Source organism: Cervus canadensis, chromosome 9 (assembly GCF_019320065.1).
Source record: "Cervus canadensis isolate Bull #8, Minnesota chromosome 9, ASM1932006v1, whole genome shotgun sequence".
Lineage (NCBI taxonomy): Eukaryota > Metazoa > Chordata > Mammalia > Artiodactyla > Cervidae > Cervus > Cervus canadensis.
The window spans coordinates 67,775,135-67,797,581 of NC_057394.1; the positions used below are offsets into that span (position 1 = coordinate 67,775,135).

The window sequence follows — 22,447 nt, forward strand, 5'->3', positions numbered from 1 at the left end:
CATGTCAGCCAAAAAATGCAATATAAAAAGTTTGATGAGAACACAAATAAATATGCTGTTTATCTTAACTTTCTTTCATTACTCTTTTACATTCAAATTATGAATACTTACCCATTACTATTCTTTTTTTATCCTCTGTCAATCTATTCAGTTGGTCAATAAAACGAATTGGCTTTCTTTGAGATTATAGTTCATCAATTTCTTTGCCATTCATAATTTCATACCTTAAAATCAGGTCTAGGTACAAGGTATCTACAACTGCATTCCAGCCTGACTTCCTGTCTTTAGTTATCTAATACAACTTCTTAAAACTCATACATTCAAGAATATATCTCTGGTTTCCCAAGTGGAGTGTGTACTTTTCTGCCTAGTATCAATGTACAACCAGGCCCTCTCCAGTGTTTCCTATTTTTCGCCAATGAAAACACTCCACAATTCAAGTTAAAACATCTCTCTTAAGAGCCGTGACAGCCAAATGCCTTATGTGGATCTTTTTGAAATAATCAGAAATTTTAACAGGAGCTAGGTATCATTATAGTAAGAGGTTATTAATAATTTTGTTAGTGTGTTCAAAGTATGGTGCTTATACACTTAGGGGAAAGGGGTCCCTATAAACAGAGAAGCGTACGAACTATTTGAGTAGATCAAAGACCGATCAAGCCTGATGCTACTGTGGTCACCAGGTGAGTAGAAAGTGGAAAAAACACAATTACTCATCATTTGAGTAGTGACTATCCTCTCCCACTACGTGAAGGCTCCTGGAAGAACTGACACTTGTAATAAATTATTTTCCAGTTCTTTTCCCCGCTAAGAATATTCCTACCTGATCTTTGAATCTTCACCAAACCTACTACTGGAGGCTAAAATACTTATTAAGCCCCCTTCCATTTATCCCTACTTTTAAGGACAACTTAAGTCTATCTTCTCTAGTGGATTCTTACTTCAGCCTCTCTGAAGAATTGAACTATCCATTCATAATAAGTTTTGAACCCAATTATTCCCAGGATTGAATACTGTGCTGAGCAGACAATTGGTTTCATTATTTCATACTTATCCTCCTTGCAAATTAAGACGAGCTACGTGACAATGCTTGCTGGCACAAACCTGCCGTTCCTCCACTCCTATGTCCCAGCCCACTGGAGACATCATGGTGCCTACATCTTCACCAAGCAGTTATGGAAGGAACTCTGATGACTAGACTTAGAACCAAAAGAAATCTCCAAATAAATTCAGGAAACAGAACCATTCAGTTCTTGTCCTTTAATCTTTACACAATAGCTCTCAGCTCCACGTCTGGTTGTTTGTATTTTGGCCTGCAGGCTCTCAAGTATCTCTATTGGCTTTTGAGGTATCAACTTTTCATTCTTACAATCTTCTAAGAAAAAAAGTCATTTTGAAAGGTGAGGTAAAATAAATGTCTCGCTTAAGTCAATCTGAAAATGAATCTGAGTAAATGGGAATATTTACATAACTTAAATTAGCTTTCTTTTAATATCAGATAACAGACAACAAGAATTTCAAAAGAACAAAAATTATGCACTTTAACATAAGTTAATGATTTTTTCCCCTCACCTCTTTGTAAGTGATATGCAACTCTAATTTTGTTTTCATTAATATTTTTGCTTAGGTACATTTACTTTCTATCTGACACTGCTCTAAATTCAATTCATATAGTTTACATAAAGCATTACTGTATTTAACAAAGATATTAAAAAGTTCTAAACATATCTCCTAAACTTTGAATCATCCTCCAGTAGAAGTCACTGGTCAGTTTCTGCATTTCTAACTTTATCAACAAAATGAGCAGTAGAAGTAATTTACTGAGGCAGCAACTACATAGAACGGTGAATTTGGAGCCAGAAGACCCAAGATGGAATTCTGGCTCTGTCCCTTATGAGTCAATTTCTTGGATAAAATATTTCAGTACACAAAGCCTCAGTTTCCTCTCTGTAAAATGGACCTATTAATGGCTACTTCATGAACCTGGTGTTAAGACTGTAAAATCTTAAACTTTTATGAGCACATCGAGAAGTGAACAAGTATTCAACAAAAACCTGCTGAATTCAAATTTACAGTAGGATCTGAAACACACTTCTGGCAGACTTAGGGATTCAGTGGCCTATGATTCAACATGAACCAACAGTACTGATGACAAAGAGAAAGTGGAATCAGGATACATTACTGTAAGTATCTTATTCATAAGACACATACTGTATTTTGTACCTCAAACCACACTGAGTATACTGGGTTCAGTTTTATATACAGTATTTTAAAAGATATACTGTCAAAATGTGGCAGAGCCAAAGTGAAATATTCAGGATACTAATGGTCTAGAATTCATATTGTGAGAACCAGTGTAAGGACGTGGGAATGTTTAGCTCAAAATACAAAAACTATTTTTAGAAGACAAATCTAGGGCCCAAAATTAAGTTATATGCTAAACTGAAACCTTCTCCTTTACAAGAATTTTATTTTCTATTATTACAGAGTTATTACAGATATAAATACAATTTATAACACTAAGGAAGAAGTTTATTTAATATGGTTCTAACTCTAATATTCTGAGGGCTAAAATAAGATGAATACAGATCAATTTAAAAACTGACTTAATAAAAAAATTCACTGCATTTTACTAACCTGTCTTATTAAGGATTTGGAGGACAAACTGTCAATTTTAAGTTCTGACTATAGGGCACCAAATTCCAGAGGCATAAGAAACAGCTTGTAGAACCAAATTAAGGAAAATAAAACTGAAAGCAATTTTAATAAACTTATCAGAAATAACAGGAAGAGTACAACTGACAGCCTAGGCAAAAAGTCAGGTGTGATTGCAGACAACTGGATATATGATTATGTCAATCTGTATTCAATTTATTCCTATTTTTACAGAGGGGTAATTTTGTAGACTCAAATTTCAGACAAATAGGCAAATGGCAAAACTGCAGAGAACAGTTCGGGATATTACCTACTATATTTATTGCTTAGAACTTGAAATCCCTATTATACTAATATTTTAGCTATTTACTAATAGAGTTCATTAGATTTGTATACTTATTTCCTACTTAAATCAAGGCTTGTGCTATTGAATTCTGCCTTGCCTTCATTTCCTAAGAAAATATCCAAAGTAAGTTCATAATAAGTTTTCTATTATTCTTCGAGTCATCCATCTTGAGCTGAGAAGTTGTCCAGGGTGAGAGAACAATGAATTTACTCCCTTTCTATAGTTTTGGTGTTAAAATTCAAATTTTAGCTATAATTCTAGTGAGATAAAAAACACAGCATTGCCTTAATCATTAAAGCTCAAACTTAATCCATTCTCTTAAACATATATATGTCAAATAAACAAAATTTGAGGACAGGAATACCTGGTGTTTGGTTAAGCACCGTCTGCTTCTCAAAAAGTTATCTGAACAATGACTGGAAAATGGCTGTTAACATAGCGTGAACTATCTCTGTTCACAAATTATAAAACAATATATACAGCTTTAAAAGCTTAGATTTGAAGTTTACTGAATATCAGTTGATGATATGATTAAGTTTGCAAATCTTTCTTCACCACCAAATGCTGACAGTACCTAGCACCCTTATAACATTTTCTGCTTCAGATTATAATATCCTTTACTAACCCAAGTGCCAAAAGAGCAATTTGTTTTTTTCCTCTTTTGGCACACATCTCCCAGAAATATTCACACTGCAAAATTATTCAAGATAATTAAAATTTCCTCATGAGTGCTATTTGTTGTTGTTGTTTAGTTGCTAAGTTGTGTCCGACTCTTCTGTGACCCCATGGACTGTAGTCTGCCAGGCTACTCTGTCCATGGGATTTCTTCAGGCAAGATTACTGAAGTGGGTTGCCATTTCCTACTCCAAGAGATCTTCCTAATTTATGAAGTCAAGATCAAAATTTTTTGTGGCAGATTAAGAGACAGAAGCAATAATATTAACTGCTGACAATGAACCTAAAGATGCTATTTTATTTTGCACCAAATGATATACTAAGTTATTTTAAATTCACAAAACAGAAATATATAAAAATAAAAAACATAGCTCAAGAAAGGAAAAAAGTAGGAAGAAGTGTGACTATTTCTGAATATTTTATGTTAAGCAACAAAAGTTTAAGAGTTTAAAACTGAAAACCAAACTTGAAAAATATTTCATCTCTACTTAACTTGTAGAAATGAATCCAAAACACTATCATTTTTTTACAGTATCAAACATATGAAACAATAATATTCCATAACTTCTGGAACATCTATGTTCCACAAGTAAACAGTTAAAAAAATATCTTAAAGAAACAACGACATTAAAATAAACATGAGCGAGAATGAATACACACACAACCATGAAGAATCAATGACCGCTGTCACTATAGGCCCATTTTTCTGGGTATAGTTTAATTGGAAACATCACTATTTTAGTATCTAAGACTAAAAGGAACTCCAGGCATATTACCTAAAAGAGACAAGAGAAAGCATTCCAACTATGAAATACAGCATATGACCTATGTTTTAAAAGAGACTGGAGAGTATTCAAGAAAGGCTGCTTGCTTAGACATTTACAAAACAGATGAAATGAGCTTAAGAATGTGACATCATCAGTACTTACAAATCTACTGGAAATTAAATGCTATCTATTTTGTTTTGAAAAGTGTACTGCCCTCCAGTCTATAGTAAGAGTGCAAAACCAATTGAAAAGATTTCTTTTTTCTAAGAGTTAAGTTGAAGAAAAAGCTGAGCTGGCTTCCAAGGGACCAATTATGAAACCCAAGCCTGGATTATATAGGATTCTTTGGGGATTTGCAAAGGTTTCCATTCTAGTTTTCCAGAGACAAAAATATAAAAGAAAAAATGAGAAAAAGAAGTGATCTATGGCATTTGGCTACTACTCTTCAACCTGGTTTATTATTATATTTTCAATATTTAATTGATTCCCACCCTAAAAACTACTTACTGAGTTCAATGGCTGATCTATGATAAAGTCACTCCTTGACACATACACATTATTTACTGGGTCACTAACGCAATGGTATGAGGTAATGTAAGAGAAGCATCTGAAGCACTACTTTTCATTTAAATAGGGCCATCCCTCAATATCAAGAACAAAAACAGGAGCACTTGAGTTTTTTGTTTACAAATGTAAAATTAACTGAAGGAATACATAACTAACCTTTTTGGTAACTGATTTCAGTGTCTCAAATTTAAGCGAATAAGTATATTGGGCATTTATCATAACCTTGTTTTCGACAGTTTTTGTAGGGATATGATATTAATTTTAGCTAATCTATTAGAATTATTCCCTTAGCATTTATAAATTTCTCAAAAGTAAAATGAATCAAGGTAAAAATGTTTCTTATTCTAAGAAGGAGGTACGCATGTGTATATATAAAAGGAAGGAAAAGGGATTGCCTTCCTGTTTTTCTCACCTCTTGAAGTTTAACAGCTAAATTTTAAGCACGTCACAAAAAGTCAGAAGTATAATCTAGTGAAATGTAAAAACAGATAAATGAAAAAACTATCAGGTGGAGAGGACATTCCAATTTCTAAAACCATAAAATAACTGTTAGTAAATCTGACTGATGATAATAAAAGACTACTCCTTATTTGTAAGTTCCTTTGAAGGAAAAGGGTTTAAAATTATGATTCTCAGATATAGAGATGAGAGGGCCGAGTTGTAAAATCCTTTCCAAGACAGAAAACTTACCCAAGGCAATGGCATTATTTGTGCTCTAAAACGGAGTAAGTTAATATCAAACTTCAACATGTTGGGGGCCAGAAAAAGTTAGAAAGTTGTCATTCTAGGATAGTAGGGAAAAATTCAGAAATAAACCAAAGCATAAAGCCAAAGAGTAACTTTTTTATAGCAATGGTAGGGGGACTGTCAGTTAATACTTACAAGGTAAGAACTGGAGGGCTAAGTAGGGGGCTTGTTATACTATGGTCTTCATTCTATTGTTAATAACCTAAGGAAAAAAAACAAGAAAGCCTCAAAAACTTTTGATCACATTATATAAGTTAGAAAATTTTCAACAAGTTGAAAATCATCGTTTTTCAGTCCTTATGCAGCACAGGACAAACACAGATTAGAAACACCTAACAGCATTTATATGTTAATATTTCATTTCAGAGTACTATCACTAATTTTTAAAATCCATTTATCTATTACTACTACCCTCTTGAAGTTTAAAAGTTGAATCTGTAACTAAAACTCGTACTTCAATGTCTAGCTTGGAACACACTGAGGTTTCTGGAGGACATCATATAATTGCAGATATTTTAAGATAAACTCAATACCATACTTCCACACTTAACAATCTCTTTTTCTCACACACATACACATGAAAAGTACAAATCCATATATTACCCAATTCTAGGAATTCTACTGTAATACACTATAAATACTAAGCTTAAGTTGGAGCTCAAGATGCATGAAGAAATTTCTGAAAACAGTATGCTATGATCTATGGTCAAAACCAAAGAAAACACAGTCATGAAACTGCTGAATTAAAGAGTAAATGAAAGAGTAGTGATAAAAAAAGAGAAACTGTTTCCATGGTTGTCCTTTACTTATAAGAGTAGGAAGATTAAATGCCAGCAAGCAAAGAAAGGAAACAGTAGAGCTCATCTTTAAAAATAAAAGAATTTTAAAATATCCCAGCAGCTTAAGTTGGTTAAAATGTTTGATTTCTGTGGGCCATGGTTGTAAGTTGTAGTTTATACACCAACTAACTGTTAAACACAAGACACAGAATACAATAAACCCAAATCCATGTTCTTAATGGAGTATTCCAACTGTACATCTTACTATAGAGTATCTTCACCTAAAATGACAGTACATTTTTAAAACTTATTTGAAAAATAAATACTTCAAATCCACAGAAAAGTCAGCAGAATAGTAAAATGAATCCCCATATCCCACCCTTGGCATTCCAATGAAGCTGTATTGAATTCTAATATTTGGTCACACTTACTTTGCTTTTATTTTTTTTAATAAAAGACTATATATATAGCTGAGTCCCTTCTGTACCATACCTTGGATCCCATTCCCTCTCCAAGACATAATCATAATCCTGAGTTTGGTATTTAATTCCTACGCATCCTTTTTACACTATTATTACAAATTCAAGTATTAGAAGACATTCATCTGTGATGATACACATGGCTCTCATTTTAACAGCTGGATAACAAACATTTTTCATCACATGACTATGTCACAATTTGCCATTCTCTGTTGCTTAACATTTATATTGCTTTCAATTTTTTTCTATTAAAAGTAAAAATAAATAAGCCTTTACTACAAATGTCTGAGTTTATATAAAACATCTAGGAATGGAAGTGTTGAGCTAAAGCCTATGTATATTTTCATCCTTTAGCAGGGTGTTGCCAAATGCTCCCACAAGCAGCATATGAAAGGTTCCCTTTCTGAATTTTCTCCAATACATATTTAGAAGTACATTTAAGATAAATAGCTACTATCTAAATGGAAATTTAAAAAATTCAAGTGATCAATTCCTTCTGTTTTCATCAAGTACAGGTTAAATAGAAGTATACTAAATATGCCAACAAACAAACTTAAAATTTGGCCCAAGGAACTTGAACAAAAACATAGTTTTCATGATATAAAAGAAAAATCTAACAATGAAGAAAATACCAAGACTTAATTTAGAGCCACTGTGTAAGAAATGATAAGATTCATAATTAGTTTTTGAGCTCATAGGGGAAAAAAAAGCAGATAATGTAAATGGCTTATTGGTGTGAAGAATCCTCCCCTAAATAATTTTGGGCAGTGTTCTCACATGTTATACTTCTGGAAAACAAAACAAAACAAAACAAAAAACCCCCAACAAAACATCTCACTTAGCACTTGTAAAAAACACAGATTCCTAAGTCCAATTCCACAGATTCTGGTTCAACACATCCGGAAAAATGCTATAGTCTAGGTTATTCTGGTATAGGTGGTCCACAGACACTTTACACAGTAATTAGTAGTACTAACAAGATGTTTCCAATATAAAGCATTATGTAACTCACTTTTTTGGTTAAGGGTAGGTAATAGTAATTAATATGTTGTCTGTTAAATTACATCAGCATATTAATGAAAACACTGTAGTATTAGGGGGAAAAAAAACCCCAAAATCAACCAACCAAACAAAAAGATACCCCATGATTATCTTTCCAAAAGAATGAATGCTATATCAATGTTGGACTTTAAGAACTGGGGCACTAGGCTTATATGCTAAAAACTTCATTTATAAGTTTTCCAAGAATGTTACAAGTGAAATCTTGTAACTTTAATAGAAATCCAATATTCACTTCCCTTTAGCTACAACCTACTGGAATTTGGAAACAAGAAGAGAAAAATATATAGACAGTATTTAGATTATGCACATTGTAAATTCAAATAATTAAAAGTAAAAACCACTCTTCTATACTACTTGAAATTACAGTCTTATTTCCAAAAGATTGAGAATAATCTGAACTTTCCAAATACTAATTTCAGATATAAGACATTATTTTACTAACACAAAAAAGTAAAGATTTATGGGCTTCCACCTGTAGCCCACTTTGTCTTTATACACAAAGCCCAAGCAGTACAGGGTGTTGTTCTTTTTAGTTACAGTGAAATAAAAAAAATTTGGCCTGGTTTAGACTGGGCTATAAAATATAGGCATTATGGGCTTAGAATATGGTCCCAAAGTGAAATAAACATTCCTATGCCACTACAGTCAACTTTTCTTTCCTCAGTGTATTACCTAACTTGGGTTATCAACAACCATTAATAATTTATTCTAGCCTACCAGCTTAAAAGTGAAAAGCATGAAACATACCATAAATACTTTCAGAATCAAGACAGTTTTCCATTCAAACAGATGTAATTAACTGAATAAAAATAAAATAAAACCAGAGTAAATAGTAAAATACAATGTCTTGAGAACTATAAGCCTCTAACTGTTCTCTTTAAGCTGTTTTGGGAAGAAAATACCTTTTTGTCAAAAAATGTATTCATTATACTATATATGGGTTACACTGAGAGCTGGGCCCTTCCCACTTGGTCTGTAAAAGCTGGTGGGTGCAGGCTCCGTTGGTCACCATTATTACATATTGATGTTATTCTGTACAACAGCTGACAAGCAGCAGCAATCTCCCAGTCCCTGCTCCAAACTGTAAAGAGCAAGAACAAGGGCTCTTGGTAATACTTGCTGATTCACTGTTGCTGCTACTGAAGCAGCAGGCTGAGAAAAGCACATGCAACTTAGCACACAGAGAGAAAAACTGGTTCAGCTCAACCTATCTAGCAGGTCTGCTTATATCACTACATGATAATATCAGGTAAGAAGGAATTTTTTCTTTAAAAAGTGGGATGGAGAGAGAATTAAAGACAAGATTGGTGTTTTGATTAGAAAGGAAACCTGTAAGGTATCTACATGTATCATTAATTTTTTTCCTTAATGACACTTCAGTTACTAGTTTATATTTAACTGCTCAATTATCAAAATTCTCAGAAGAGTTTGAACAAGGTTCAGGGTGAATTCATAAAGAATATCTTTCCTAGCCATTCTTCTAGAATATAGGAAAGTATCTAAACTTTAATCAGGAGATGAAATTACATTATGCTTATAAAAAGCTCCAGTCTCCCAGGTTCCACATATCTAATCAGCATCATATGTCTGACATCACATACTATTAGCAAGTAAGATTTTTACCCCAAAAGTTTTTACAAAAACTCCAATTATTATAATAACTTTCCACATGTAATTAACCTCCTTTGAATGTGTAATACAAAGCTAAAAACTTAGTAAGTACATAATATCAATTGATGACAGAAATATTTGTTCTGTCAAATTATCTTTAAACTTAAAAGTGATTCTACTTATGGACTCTTAATTTTAAATTTAAAAGAAATTTTTATTCTTTAACATCTTAAGACATCTGTAAATTATTTTTTAAATGCAAGAATTGGCTGGTAAGTTTAAATAGCTAGTCAAGAAGGCTAGGTGTGAGATTAAAATAAAAGCATAAGAAACAGTGATAGTTACAATTTGGATATTTTGTTAAAAACCTCAATCTTAATTTTTATCAAAGTTGAAAAAGTAATTTTTCTGCTTAGCAGCAGCTCAATAACAATATTAATAAAAATTTTTAAAAAAATGCTGAGGATCACAGATAAAATTATTAAATATATTTTAGTATGAAAGCTTTCAATAAAAAAGAGTAACAGCAAATATTAATGATTTTTAAAAATTAAGATATTTAGAAACAGTAATAAAAAAACTATTAGCCAATCAGTCTTAGTAACTACATTTGAATCAGGTGGCATTTTTCTCTTCCAAGTGACTCTAACCATGAAAATAGGAAAGTAAAACTAAGCCAAATCACATATGTTAATGAAATATAAAAAGTGGTTTGTGGTGCTGAGAACTGAAATTTTACTTCAAAATGCTATTAAAAAAAAAAAAATTAAGTCCAGACATTAATACTGCTTTTTGAAAATACTCATCAGAAAATACAATTCTGATGCATTAGGTCTATATGAAGAAAACAGATTAAGGATCTATTTGCTAGTCAAAAAAGAAAACATAAGATACACACACATACAAAGCTACTTCAAATAAACATTAAAAATTTTTTCATTAAGAAATTTTATCTACTCTTTAATGAATCCTTGGCAACATGGTAGACCTCAAAGAAAATGGTTACAGCTGACAAACTGCTTAAAATATAAGCTATCCTTATATACCAGCATTATATATCAGTAACAAATAATGAATAATTTCAAGTCCCTTCATATGTAGATACGTTAAATTGCTTCCATTCTAGCTTATCCAAATATTCTTTTCCCCCAAGGATAACTCTTTCAATAAAACTAGAACACTGACAGTGTAACTGTATTTTATGAAAAGCTAAGAATTTTCCTGAAAATAAACGTTATTTAATCCTGAAAATGCATTTAACCAAAAATATAAATATTTCACAAATAAGACAAATCTATCACTGAAAAAATATAACATGATAAATCCTTTTCATCATATCTTGTTATAAAGAGCTACATGTTAAGACTTAGTTAGATAACCAGGTTTGTAAATTTAAAACAGCCAAAATTCTTGCAAAATGTCCTTTCAGGGGTAAAGGATAGCCAATCACATACAGCAGTAAAAGCCCTTATTAACCTGTCTCCTAAAATAACACACACTACTAATTATGTTCAAGTTTCTTACTCTGAAGAACTGACCAAATAAAACGGTTAATATCTGCACAATTCTTTTGGATATTCTTAACTAAGCTAAAAATTTGGAAGTTTATATATAAGCTATATAGATGGGACAGTTTTCTAATTCTAAATACTTGTATCCAAACAGTAAGTTTTGACAATTTCAGAGATCACAAATCATAAACTCTCTAAATTAGGAATAACTGTGTGGATTTACATCTTTTTCACAATATAAACTCAAAAGCTGTCTCTCCTCCCCCATTTAAGGCTGTATATAAAGATATCTGGATTGAAAGTGATAAGCTGAACTTGGATTTTTTTCCCCTTAGATAATTATATTTTTTCACTCTTCCCCAGAAATTATATTTTTTACTTTTCATTTTAATATTCTCTCACTTAGAATACACTGGTTAAGTTATAGGGGAAAAAATTATAGTCATTTTCATTCTATCCAAATTAAGCTGCTTTTTTAAAAATAACATTCTCAAATTAAAGTTATAAAGACTTTCTGCATCTTGTATTTATCTCAAACAACCACTTTACAGTACAATGAAGCTAATATCTGAATTTCACTTTTATATCAAACTGATTTCTATCAAATTTTAACATTTTACTTATCGATAACTGTTAACAGATTCACATTCCTGGATTATCAAATGAAACAAATATCTGATTTTTTATTTTGATATGTATCTCAATGTTCAAACATTTTAAAACACACATCTGATAATATACTTAAAACATTTTTTTAAAAATACTTCTTAAAGATAAAAACAGTTCTAGGACCATATGATAAACACACTTCACTCTTAAGACTAAATTACACTTTTCTTATGAAAACAAACCTTTGTAATTTCCTGTATCTTAAACACATAAAGTAAGCATTTTTCAGGTGAAAAAATTTAAAGAAAAAATTAGTGTTATTTTTTTTTTAGCAAACCTCACTTTATTTAGCAAATAGAATTTTAAAAAACACTATGGTTAATAATTTTTCATGTAATACTACTCAAAAATTAACCAAAGAATACACTGTAATACTGTTCAATGAGTCCTCATTACACCAGATTACAATTCAGAAGACAGCCAAAATTTTATTAGCTAAGCATCTGAAAATTTCAAAATAAAACTATAAAATAAATCTTCTTTCAAAGCAAATAAACATGGTAGGAAAGTATAAATCATTTTACCTGTGATAAAGTATTTTGGAGGTAAAGACAACAAGCCAGTGTAAGTTTTGGAATCCTACAGTTTATTTTTAAACAGTTTGCAACTTTTGATATGAACAATTTAAGTATTTTACTCAAAGTTCTATGAGTAAGAGGCTAGTTTCTGCTTAGGAAAGTGGGTTTTTCAGTTTCAACCAAATTGCCACTTTTGGTTAGGACAGTACTTGGAATATTTCAAATCTCTTAAAATATTCTCATTAATTTTATCTGATTTTGCAGGCTCCATCTACTACTATACCTGTCAAAGAGCAAAGCAAAGCACCAAATTCCATTTGATTTAAATCTACCATTTTATAATATGAAAAATCCACTATTTAAGTCTTTTACATATAATAATGTAATAATAACCTTAAGAACAAAGATTATATATACATTCATTTTCAGAATAAGTAAATTCACTTGGAGTTGGACCAAAGACCAAATGATAAGAACATTAATTATATATATTAAAAAAAAAAATGAAGTTTTAATAAATCAAGAGAACTCAACTGTGGCCACTTCACTGGATGATTTCTATTAATAAATCTTTATTGATTTTAGCTTACCAAAAAGTTCTAGCTTTACAAACTGTCTAGCTCAATTATATTGCAAGGATATAAAATTGTATGCTTTTAAAATTCATTAGTATACCTTAATCTCCTATCATGTTCCAATGCATTACATGTTCAATCAAAGAAGTTAGCTTGTTCTCCAGAACTGGCTCTCTCCTAAAGGTCAAAACCTGCAATAAAAATGTCATGTATTATAGCATGAAGACACTCAACAGATTTCCGCCTCCTGCAGTTTCACAGTTGATCCCTGAACACAGAGGTAAGATCTTCAAAACAACCCCAATCTTGCCTATGTTCAAAGAAACCCTAACTTGAAAATAATGTTTTAAAAATAGAAATATCTTGATTAGAAACACCTGTGATATGCTTTATCATCCGAAGCCTCTTCAAACAAATCAGATTAATATGTTTCTGCTTTCATTTCTCTTTAGGGCATTCATTTTGAAAGCAGTGTAGATGAATGTGTGTGTTTATGTAGGTAGTCGTTAGAAGACTGGTCAAGAGGACTCCATAAGAAAAACAGAAATATAGTTTGTCTATGATTCTTAAACTCATAAAATCCACACAGTTTAAGAAGTTTTCAAGGGATAGAGACAAATTTTTAACTACTTTTCTTCCAAATTATGTTTTAATGACAGAAATTACCACTATTTTTAACTTTAGTCTTTTGTCAAGCCTGAGTGAATAAAAACACTGCTATTTCCAAATGTTTTAAGATGTTACAATCTAACAGAAGAAAATTTAGAATTTACTTTTAAAACAAATTAAAGTATTTCTAAGTAATAAATGGATGAATGCTGAGCTACTGTTTTGTTTAATGTGTCCAAGTAGAGGTGGTGTAACTAAATGTATGTAAGGGTGTTTTCATTTGTTTTACCTGAATCTTAATAACTTAGTGATGATCAACTGTATAAAAATATTAAACAATTACCAAAGGCTTATAATACATATATGTGAACCACAATGCCGAGTTTTCCATTTTTATTTAAAATAAAACAACCCTTTATTCCTCTGCAAATATCTGATTGTTTAACGACAAAAAACACACATATATAACTCAAAAACACTAATCCTGAAACCATGACATTTAAAAATATTAGAATGATTTCCACATAGTCTTCCTCAAAAGATACAGTTTTCTATATGTGAGTACATAGAAAATGAAGCTATCTTAATTTTAAAAATCACAGAATAGAAGAAACCAATATGTATTCCATGCCAAATGTTAAGATCTTAAACAGTAGGGAAAGAATAAAATACTAAATAATAAAGTACAAAGAGGTTCAGACAGAAGACAAATATTAAACCAAATGTTTATGATAAAAAATATGTTAAAAAATCTTGAAATACTAAAATTCAAATCTATTACAAAACACAGCTTTTTACACTTTGAACCTACGACAAGTCTTTCCAGTACAAAGACTCTTCAGTGAAATGGGACAGGATTAAACAAAAGTGTATTTAATGTCTCACAATTTGATAAAAAATATTAAGACTAAAATTCATATATCTATTTAATATCAATTCTAATACTTTAAACTTGTCCTTCTAAAAGAAAGATGCTTTGAAGTATCTTTAATACAGGCAAAGAAAAAAAAAACGCAAGAGAAAATCATTTCCCTACCAGAAAGCAGTATTCTTAAGAAGGTTCTAGTCATTTGTTCATGCAAATAATAAGAAAAATCCATAAACACATATTAGTAATGTGATACTCTACAACTGATTTACTTCTGTTAATATTAATAATGATTTTAAAGTTCTAGTACTGTCACTAGTAAAAAATGCAAAAGTAGCTTAATCTCATTATTGACACTTATTTGTAAGAAAAGTGGTAGTTTATTACTGATTTCCTTTGGTCTGAAGGGATTTGAGGCTACCAAATCTCATAAAGTCATAGTCTGAATTCTAATTACATGCCAAAATTGTTGCCTGGCACATAGTGTTTCTAAGTTTGCTGAATTAAAACAAGGTAAAACTACATGTATAGTAATACTCTGACAATTCTTTCTAAGATGGTGTTTTCTAGTTATAATCAGACAAATAATCTGTTTCTTCTAAAAAAGGGTTAAAAGAGAAATCAGTGAGGATTACTCAAGCTTCATTTAACAAAAGGAAAAAAAAAAGGACAGTCAATTTTAGGCCAGTACTTTAAAATAAGGCAAATTTTTCATAGAATAAAAATTCAAAATCGTGTGTAAGTTTATACTGTTTTTAACTGGAGAAAGCTTATGTATCATGTAGAAGAAATATCTAATATAGTCACTGGGCATTCTTTTTCTTTTTGTAAACCAAATCAACTAACTAATATTTCTGATTGAACTTATTTTGTGACATTCTGAACAGTTACTACATATTGCTTTACAGAGATAAAAATATGTATGTCTCCACAAAACCAAAAACAAACAAAAATGCAGTACACAAAGCATGATGAAAGAAGGGCTCCAGAATATGAAAGCTATTTTGAAATTTTCATCCTTAGCTCTAGATGAACATTAAAAATTATTAATTTGATTGGGAAAAAAGCTGTGCTACACACAAACACCTGAGGCTACATTTTGTAAATGTACAACTAAGACAACTTATCAGCATTAACACAAAGTGTAAAACTGGACTTTTATAAAACAGAATGAAGGGCAAACAAATGAAGATCAATGCTACCAGGAAGACTGATACCTTGCCTTCTCTAGTTCCCTCTGCCCCAAAACATGCAAACATAGCTTTAAAAAGAGCTGAGTTACAGTATCAACACCTTTCCCCACCATTGTTTTCCTGTGGTAATGTAAGACTTTTCTAGTCCTTACAATAAAAAATAAAAATAACTGTCCATTTTTGCAGAGAAATATAGTTAATATACTTAATATACATCTGTTGGAATTCATATCTACATGCCCACAAGCCTAAAACCAAAATCTTCCTCTTACTAGCACCACGTAAATGGGAAAATATTGTGAATGCTGTGGATTTTATTTAGGTGCTAGTGTGTTCTCAAGCTTCAGTGCATTATTTAAAATAAAGGAATCTCTTCACTTCTTTTTAAGATGGCTTATTAAACCTAACAATCCCGCACCTATCACCTCCTAAAACAAACAAAAACCCCATAAACCAGAACATTAAAAAAGTATGGTTAAATTTAACCAGCCTGGTGGAATTTATAAAGTCTCTCCCCACCCCACCCTCAAAATTCTACAAGTCACATAATAATTTGAATGAAAATTAAAGCTCAAAACCTAAAACAGCAAAACCTACTGACTCTGGTATTTTAGGTAAAATTACATTAAAAATAGAAATAGTTTCATACAATTTCATTAAAGCAAATTTTAGAGATGATAATTAGCATCTCTTACGAAATTTTCAACAGATGATTCAAAATAAACAGCTCTGAAAAAAAGTGATGAACACAGGTTGTGTCGTTCTAATTCCTGTTTTGAAGGTAATATAAAATAGTATGATTTATAAACTCAGCTATTCCACTTATTAACATAAATTATATTTATAGATTTACAAAGATTTACAAAAAATTTCTAGGATCTTTTCATCTGAATATTTTCTAACAATGTATATTTGACCTAATGTGAGAATACAAACTCTTAAGTTTCAAAATTTCAATTACTATTCATAAAAAGTATAAATTTCTATTAAAAAATCTTTCAAAACCCATCTATGGCTATCTTGTTTATCAGTGAGTTTACCGATTTTCTTTGTAAACCACACCCGCCTTTTATCAAGATACAATAAAACGGAATGACAAGCTTTGTAATAAACAGAAATACATAGACGGTTGTCTCAAGCAACATCAAACAAAAACCAACTGAAAATCAACCAAATAAAACACAACACATCCACAGTGTTGTATGCTATACATTTCTTCATAATGAATTTATGAATGAAATCATACACACTGCACCTGTGCTACTTACCTGTTGTGTAGTCTAAATTAAGCAACATATATTTCTTGTAAATAAGGTTTTAAGTCCATTGCAATGGCTAAATTAGAAAAACCTATATATTTTAAATTATCTGTGAAACGTTTAAAAAATATATTTCAATTTCTGTGGGAAATGTGGAAAAGCTCATTCTTAACATTAAGAAAATTGAAGTTTCTTTTCATGGAAATAAAAGAAACAATTCTTCCGTAATCTGCATCTGACAAATACATGTGGCTTAAGATGAAAATTTTCTGTCAGAGGAACAAAAAAAAAAACAAAAACCCACCCAAATTCAGTTTTTAACCAATAGAGAACAGGGGCAAATTTATAAAAGTCTTGTAATCTCAGCCAGCAGAATTACAATTTTGCGAAAATTGTCTTCTCTAGGTTTTACTTTTAATATACATTTCAAAATCACTCGAAAATCCTTTATGGACGAAAAAAATACTACACATCACTACTACACTCCTCGTCTTAACGTTTCATTACGTGGTTTTCTAAAAGTGTAATTTTTTTGAAAGTCAAGAATTATAATCTAGTGTTCAACATTCAACCCCCCCCCCAGTCCCGCTTCCTTCCAGCCAATCAGGGGGTAACAAGTTCGGTATTTTGGGAGCTCCGTTAGACACCATTTGAAAAACATCACATTGCGCTCTCCTATTCTCTTCGGGGAAAGATTCTAAGTGAGGGCGGGTCCCCCAATCTTTACAGAAATAAGAACTCAATCAATCGTTACATCAATTCCAGGGGCGGGGTGGCGGGGGTAGGTAAACTTTAGGCAGGCAGTCCTAAGAAGTGTGTGACTGAAAGCGTTATTCCTCTTTTTCGAACAATTGAATAGCTGCTGCAAAAATCAACTCCAGTATATTCGCAACCCAGAGTCGCGCGCCCCAAACGCAATACATCACACCAGGAAAGGGTTAATCTAGGGTGCCTTCAGCGCAGAAAAGGATTTAAGATCCAGTACATTTTTAATGAGGAATTTTACAAAGGCCATTATCTACCTATAAAGTATTAAAGTTAAAGCCGTCACTGGCTCAAATCATTCAAGTGCAGTCGAGCAAAAATTGGTAGAAACTACGAGGAGGGAAAAAAAATCACTAAAGGGAAAGGCAAATAACAGCCCTTTCCCCTCCGCCTCGAAGTCAAGAGCGCTCCCAAGAAAAGGTGGAGATTGCAAAATTACCGTTAAGTTCTCCGGGGAAAGACTTTTCGAGAGGAAAACATCAACACAGTTTCAAAGATTGCCTTTTTTCCCTTGCGACATGTTTCAAAGGCTGGAGAAGGAAAAAGTCTTCTAAGAAAAGTGCGGCTCGGAGAAGGAAATCGCAAGGTCGAAGCCCCATCTTTCATCTCACCCAAGAACACTCCCCCCACCCCCCCAAGAAAGGACGACACCGTGAGAGCAAACGACCAAAATCCGGAGCAAAAAGCGAAAGTCCAGCATCTTTCCTAGGAGCCCGCTAAAACCTCAAAAGCCTGCCCCCGCCCCATCTTGCCCAAATTGGAAAAGCCAGACGCGGGTCAGTGCTACTCCTGCCGGGACCCAGGGACGCGGAGCCGGAGGGCGGCGTGGACAGACTCACATCGCGAGGGCATCTCCGGCTTTGGCGTCAGAGACGACAATACACACGGCTGGGTCCCGCGGGGAGGACTGTCCGCGTGTCGGACTGGAGGCACCCGCTACGCCGGGTCCTCAATTTTCCGCCGACCTCAAGTTTCTTGTCACGGGAAGACGGCCGCCGCGGACCGGGGAAACTGCGATAAAAGACGGCTCGGTTCGCCCACGGCGGGGGAGGGGGAGCCCGTCCCCCGCCTCCTGTCAAGGAGCCGCGGCCGGCCGAGCCCCAGCGCGCCCCGGCCCCGGCCCCGGGCGGGGGGTCCCGCTGACAGATCTGCTGGGCGGCGGCCGCTGAGCCGCAGCGCGTCCGCGTCCCGCTCAAACTGCAGCTCCCCTCCCCCCACGCCCGCGACTCTCCGCGCTCCCGCCACATCCCGCCCGCCACCGCCCACTCAGACAACCCAATTACCCCCCAACCCTATCTCCTTCCACTTTTTTTTTTTTTTTTGCGATTAAATTGAAGGCGGACCCACTGCCCCACTCCCTGCACCCCCCACCGCCTGCCGGTCCCACCACTGCCACCTCCCGAGTCCCGCTCTGCTACTTCTTCAGGCTCTTACCCGCTGCGCCAACCCTGACGAGGCTCCGCCAAGTGCCCTTTGCTCTAAATAAATTTTTGGGATTTTTTTAGTGATTTTTCGGCCGAGTCCTAGAGGCGCTATAGTCTCGGACAGGTTACCCCGTCTCTCCCGCTAGATTGATGAGATCAGGCATCACTCGAAAATGGCGCCGAAAGCGCTGAGGCTCCTCATTCAAATTCGTTAGAGCCAACCCCGCCGCCCCGGGGCATGCCGGGAACGCGGGCTGCCTCCACAGCTGTCAATACCGCCTCCTAACCCCCACTACGCTAGCTTTCCCGACACTTCTGCTCATGCGCAAACTCCTACTCCAACCCCCTCGCCTGAACATGCGCAGAATCCCCGCGTGGTCGCCGCTCTCCCTTCGCTTACTCAGCCGCAGTAGTCCTACCTCTTTTCCTGCGCGTGCGTGCAGCTCCCGTGCTCAGCCGCGGGGCTGGAGGGGCCGTGGGGACTCTGGGCCCGAGGGTCCATAGGTGACATTATCAGTCGATAGGCATTTATTCTACTGTTTGAGGAAAACAAACAGGGGTGCAGCTTAGGTGAAAAGAGAAACAGCTTATTGCCAGTGTCTAAACTAACAACGGAATGTGTCTGGGAGCGTGTGTATGGATACACGTGTACTTTAGAGCAGCCCCGCCTGTGTGCAGAGCTCTTGGTCTAAGTCAACGCTTCACGGGAGCTATCGCACTTTAAGCCTCAAAACAACTTTATGAGGTAGGTACTGCTATTATTCTCCGTTTGCAGACCAGGAAACCAAGGCCCAAAGAGTTTAAGTAATTTCCCTAAGGTAGCACAGGTAGCAAGCACGTGAACGAGTCCGCATCTGTCAGATTCTGGAGGCCGGGTCATTCTCTACCTTGCTGTGCAACTTTTGATTGAATCTAGTCTCTCACTGTCTTCTCGTTCTTAAACATTCTGCCGGGGTTTGGAGAGGTGAATGGGTTATGGGCAGTTTTGGGGATCACTTAGGGGGATTAAAAAAATGATTGGAAAGGGAGCTTAATCTAGCAAAGATGGGTTTCTATTGTGCCACACATTGGTAAAGTAATAACAACTAGATACATTGTATTGACTGTACTCTGGGCTGCCATGGTGCTAACTAAACGCTTTACGGAATGATGTTTATTGCCCACAACAGCTGTGTGAAGTAGGCGTTATCTTTATTTTACACAAGAGGATACCTGACACTCAGATTAAGAAACTCGCCCCAAAGTCTTAAAACTACTAAATAGAAGCACAAGACCTAGGCAGATCTATTCAGTGTCAAAAAAAACTGGGCACTGTGATAGGACAGTAAATGATGATAAGCTATCAATATTGAATGCCTTCTTTAAAAACCTTTTAAAACTATTCACTTGCTTGAGAGAATTATTTCACCTGTTGCCAGGCTAGTTAAGATTAAAAAAAAAAAGACTGCCTTTAATCTTAAATGATTACATTTTAAGATTATTTTAAAACTGGTTGCTTTTTTCCTGATCCCAAGTTATTATGAATTCTCTAAAGAATCCAACAGTTAAATATCTGGGGCATTGTTACACTTTTTTCTAGTTTTTATTGTAAAACAACTTGTGATGAATCATAACTGTTGGGAGTATACAGACAGACATCATTGCGAGAGTTAAATGAGACGAGTGTGAAAATGCCTCAAGTCCTAAGAAGGAAGGAAATGGGAGAAGGTAGCGTGGTTTGAGTTGCTGCTGCTGCTAAGTCGCTTCAGTCGTGTCCGACTCTCTGCGACCCCATAGACGGCAGCCCACCAGGCTCCCCCGTCCCTAGGATTCTCCAGGCAAGAACACTGCAGTGGGTTGCCATTTCCTTCTCCAATGGTTTGTGTTACTGAGGTACAATCAGAAGAGAAATGGATTTTAATAATTTGATAATTTGACATCATCAAGTATCAGCAAGTAAGTATGTGACTTACATCTCTATGGTACTTTTTGTGCACTGGTTAAGTGAATGAACTCTGGAACCAAACTGCTTGGGTTGGAGCTCATCTGTTATTTACTAGCTTTGTGACCCTACTATTTTCTCAGTTTGATCTTTTGTAACAGGATTAATGTTAGTACTTCATCCAGTTGTTTTAAGGATGTGAATGAGCTAATAAAGATATTTGAACAGTGCATGGTATATTAGTAAATGTTAGCTATTGTTGTGGGTCAGTCATTAACACTAATCTTTGAAGATGGTTTCTTTAGAGGTTTTTTAAAGACCAGATTACAGTTAGGGCCATTAAGAATTAGCATTTGTGTTCAAGAGCCTCTTAAAATGATAAATCACAGGCAAATTATTTTTGTCAAATGGAGTGATAATTTCTGTCAGATGAATAAAGATGTTAATTTTGTTTTGCCATTTCATAAGAGTAACCTATGAAAATGGGTAGTTTTACTGCTCTAATTATTAAAGGGAGAAAAGGGGAAAACTCAGGCCACTCTAAAGTATAAAAACCATCCAAATTTCTATCATCTAGAGATGAACACATATTGTTTGTAATTTAACAATATACCTGTGGAGAGAATCAGTTAGCTGCAGTCTGGATAAGTGGTATATTTGGGGGAACTTATTTGCAAGACTGTACTAGAATATCATGAATTAGTAAAATTTTTATCCAGTACATCCACTTTTAAGATTTATTCTGTCAGAATTCCAAAGTGCTGATATTAATAAATAATAACATTTATTGAGTACATACTAGGTACTGTATGTCAGCTAAGCATGTATATCCATTTTCTCCTTGAATCTTCATAATAACTCATGAGGTAGGTGTAATTACTGTCTCCATTTTGCACAGACTAAAGTTTATATAGAGGTCACTTTTAGAATTAAGTCCTGTTTGTTTCAGATCCTATTTAACAAAAAAGGATTTAAAAATCCTTCATTAAAGTTTCTTGATTCACTAACATGGGAGAAAACAAAGTCAAGTTACCCGGTTCTTATGCCTGAACAAAAAAACCCAACTGGAAAAAAAAAATGGTTTTGAAAATGAAGAATTTTATATTTGACCACAAGGGGGTGCAAATTCCCGAACTGAACTTGAAAGCAAAGAAAAAAAAGCACTTTTACTTCAGATCTTCAGATTCACAGGTAAAAAAACTAGTAAGAACACCTTCCTTGAACTTTAATACTTCACACAGTGATACACTTGATGAGAAGAAACAACTCAATTATTTAGGGACTCAATGGGGCAGAAGTTTTCAGCTTTCTTTCATCTTCAATACAGTGAAGAGTTAAGTCACCGTACTCCCACCCCTTTTCACCCACCTAAGTTTGTTTCTCTGCATACTCTTTTTGACTTGTCATAAGAGTAAAACTGAAGTCATAATTTAAAATTTGAGGTTTT

General features: G+C 34.1%; 2 long non-coding RNA genes across 5 annotated transcripts in view; one reads left to right on the forward strand and one right to left on the reverse strand.

The window, feature by feature from the left end:
- Positions 1-69: 69 nt before the first annotated feature.
- On the reverse strand, positions 70-19,485 carry LOC122447635. The gene is made up of 4 exons (XR_006271317.1): positions 19,090-19,485; positions 18,495-18,666; positions 13,062-18,185; positions 70-5,959 (listed from the first exon to the last, which is right to left on the reverse strand). It is a non-coding gene; the product is annotated as an uncharacterized LOC122447635 (long non-coding RNA).
- A 205-nt stretch (positions 19,486-19,690) lies between these two features.
- LOC122447636 overlaps positions 19,691-22,447 on the forward strand; it is a 36,402-nt gene continuing 33,645 nt past the window's right edge. For all 4 annotated transcript variants that reach the window (XR_006271320.1, XR_006271318.1, XR_006271321.1 and 1 more), the window contains exon 1: positions 19,691-19,824. This is a non-coding gene — a long non-coding RNA (uncharacterized LOC122447636). The remainder of the gene's footprint in view (positions 19,825-22,447) is intronic.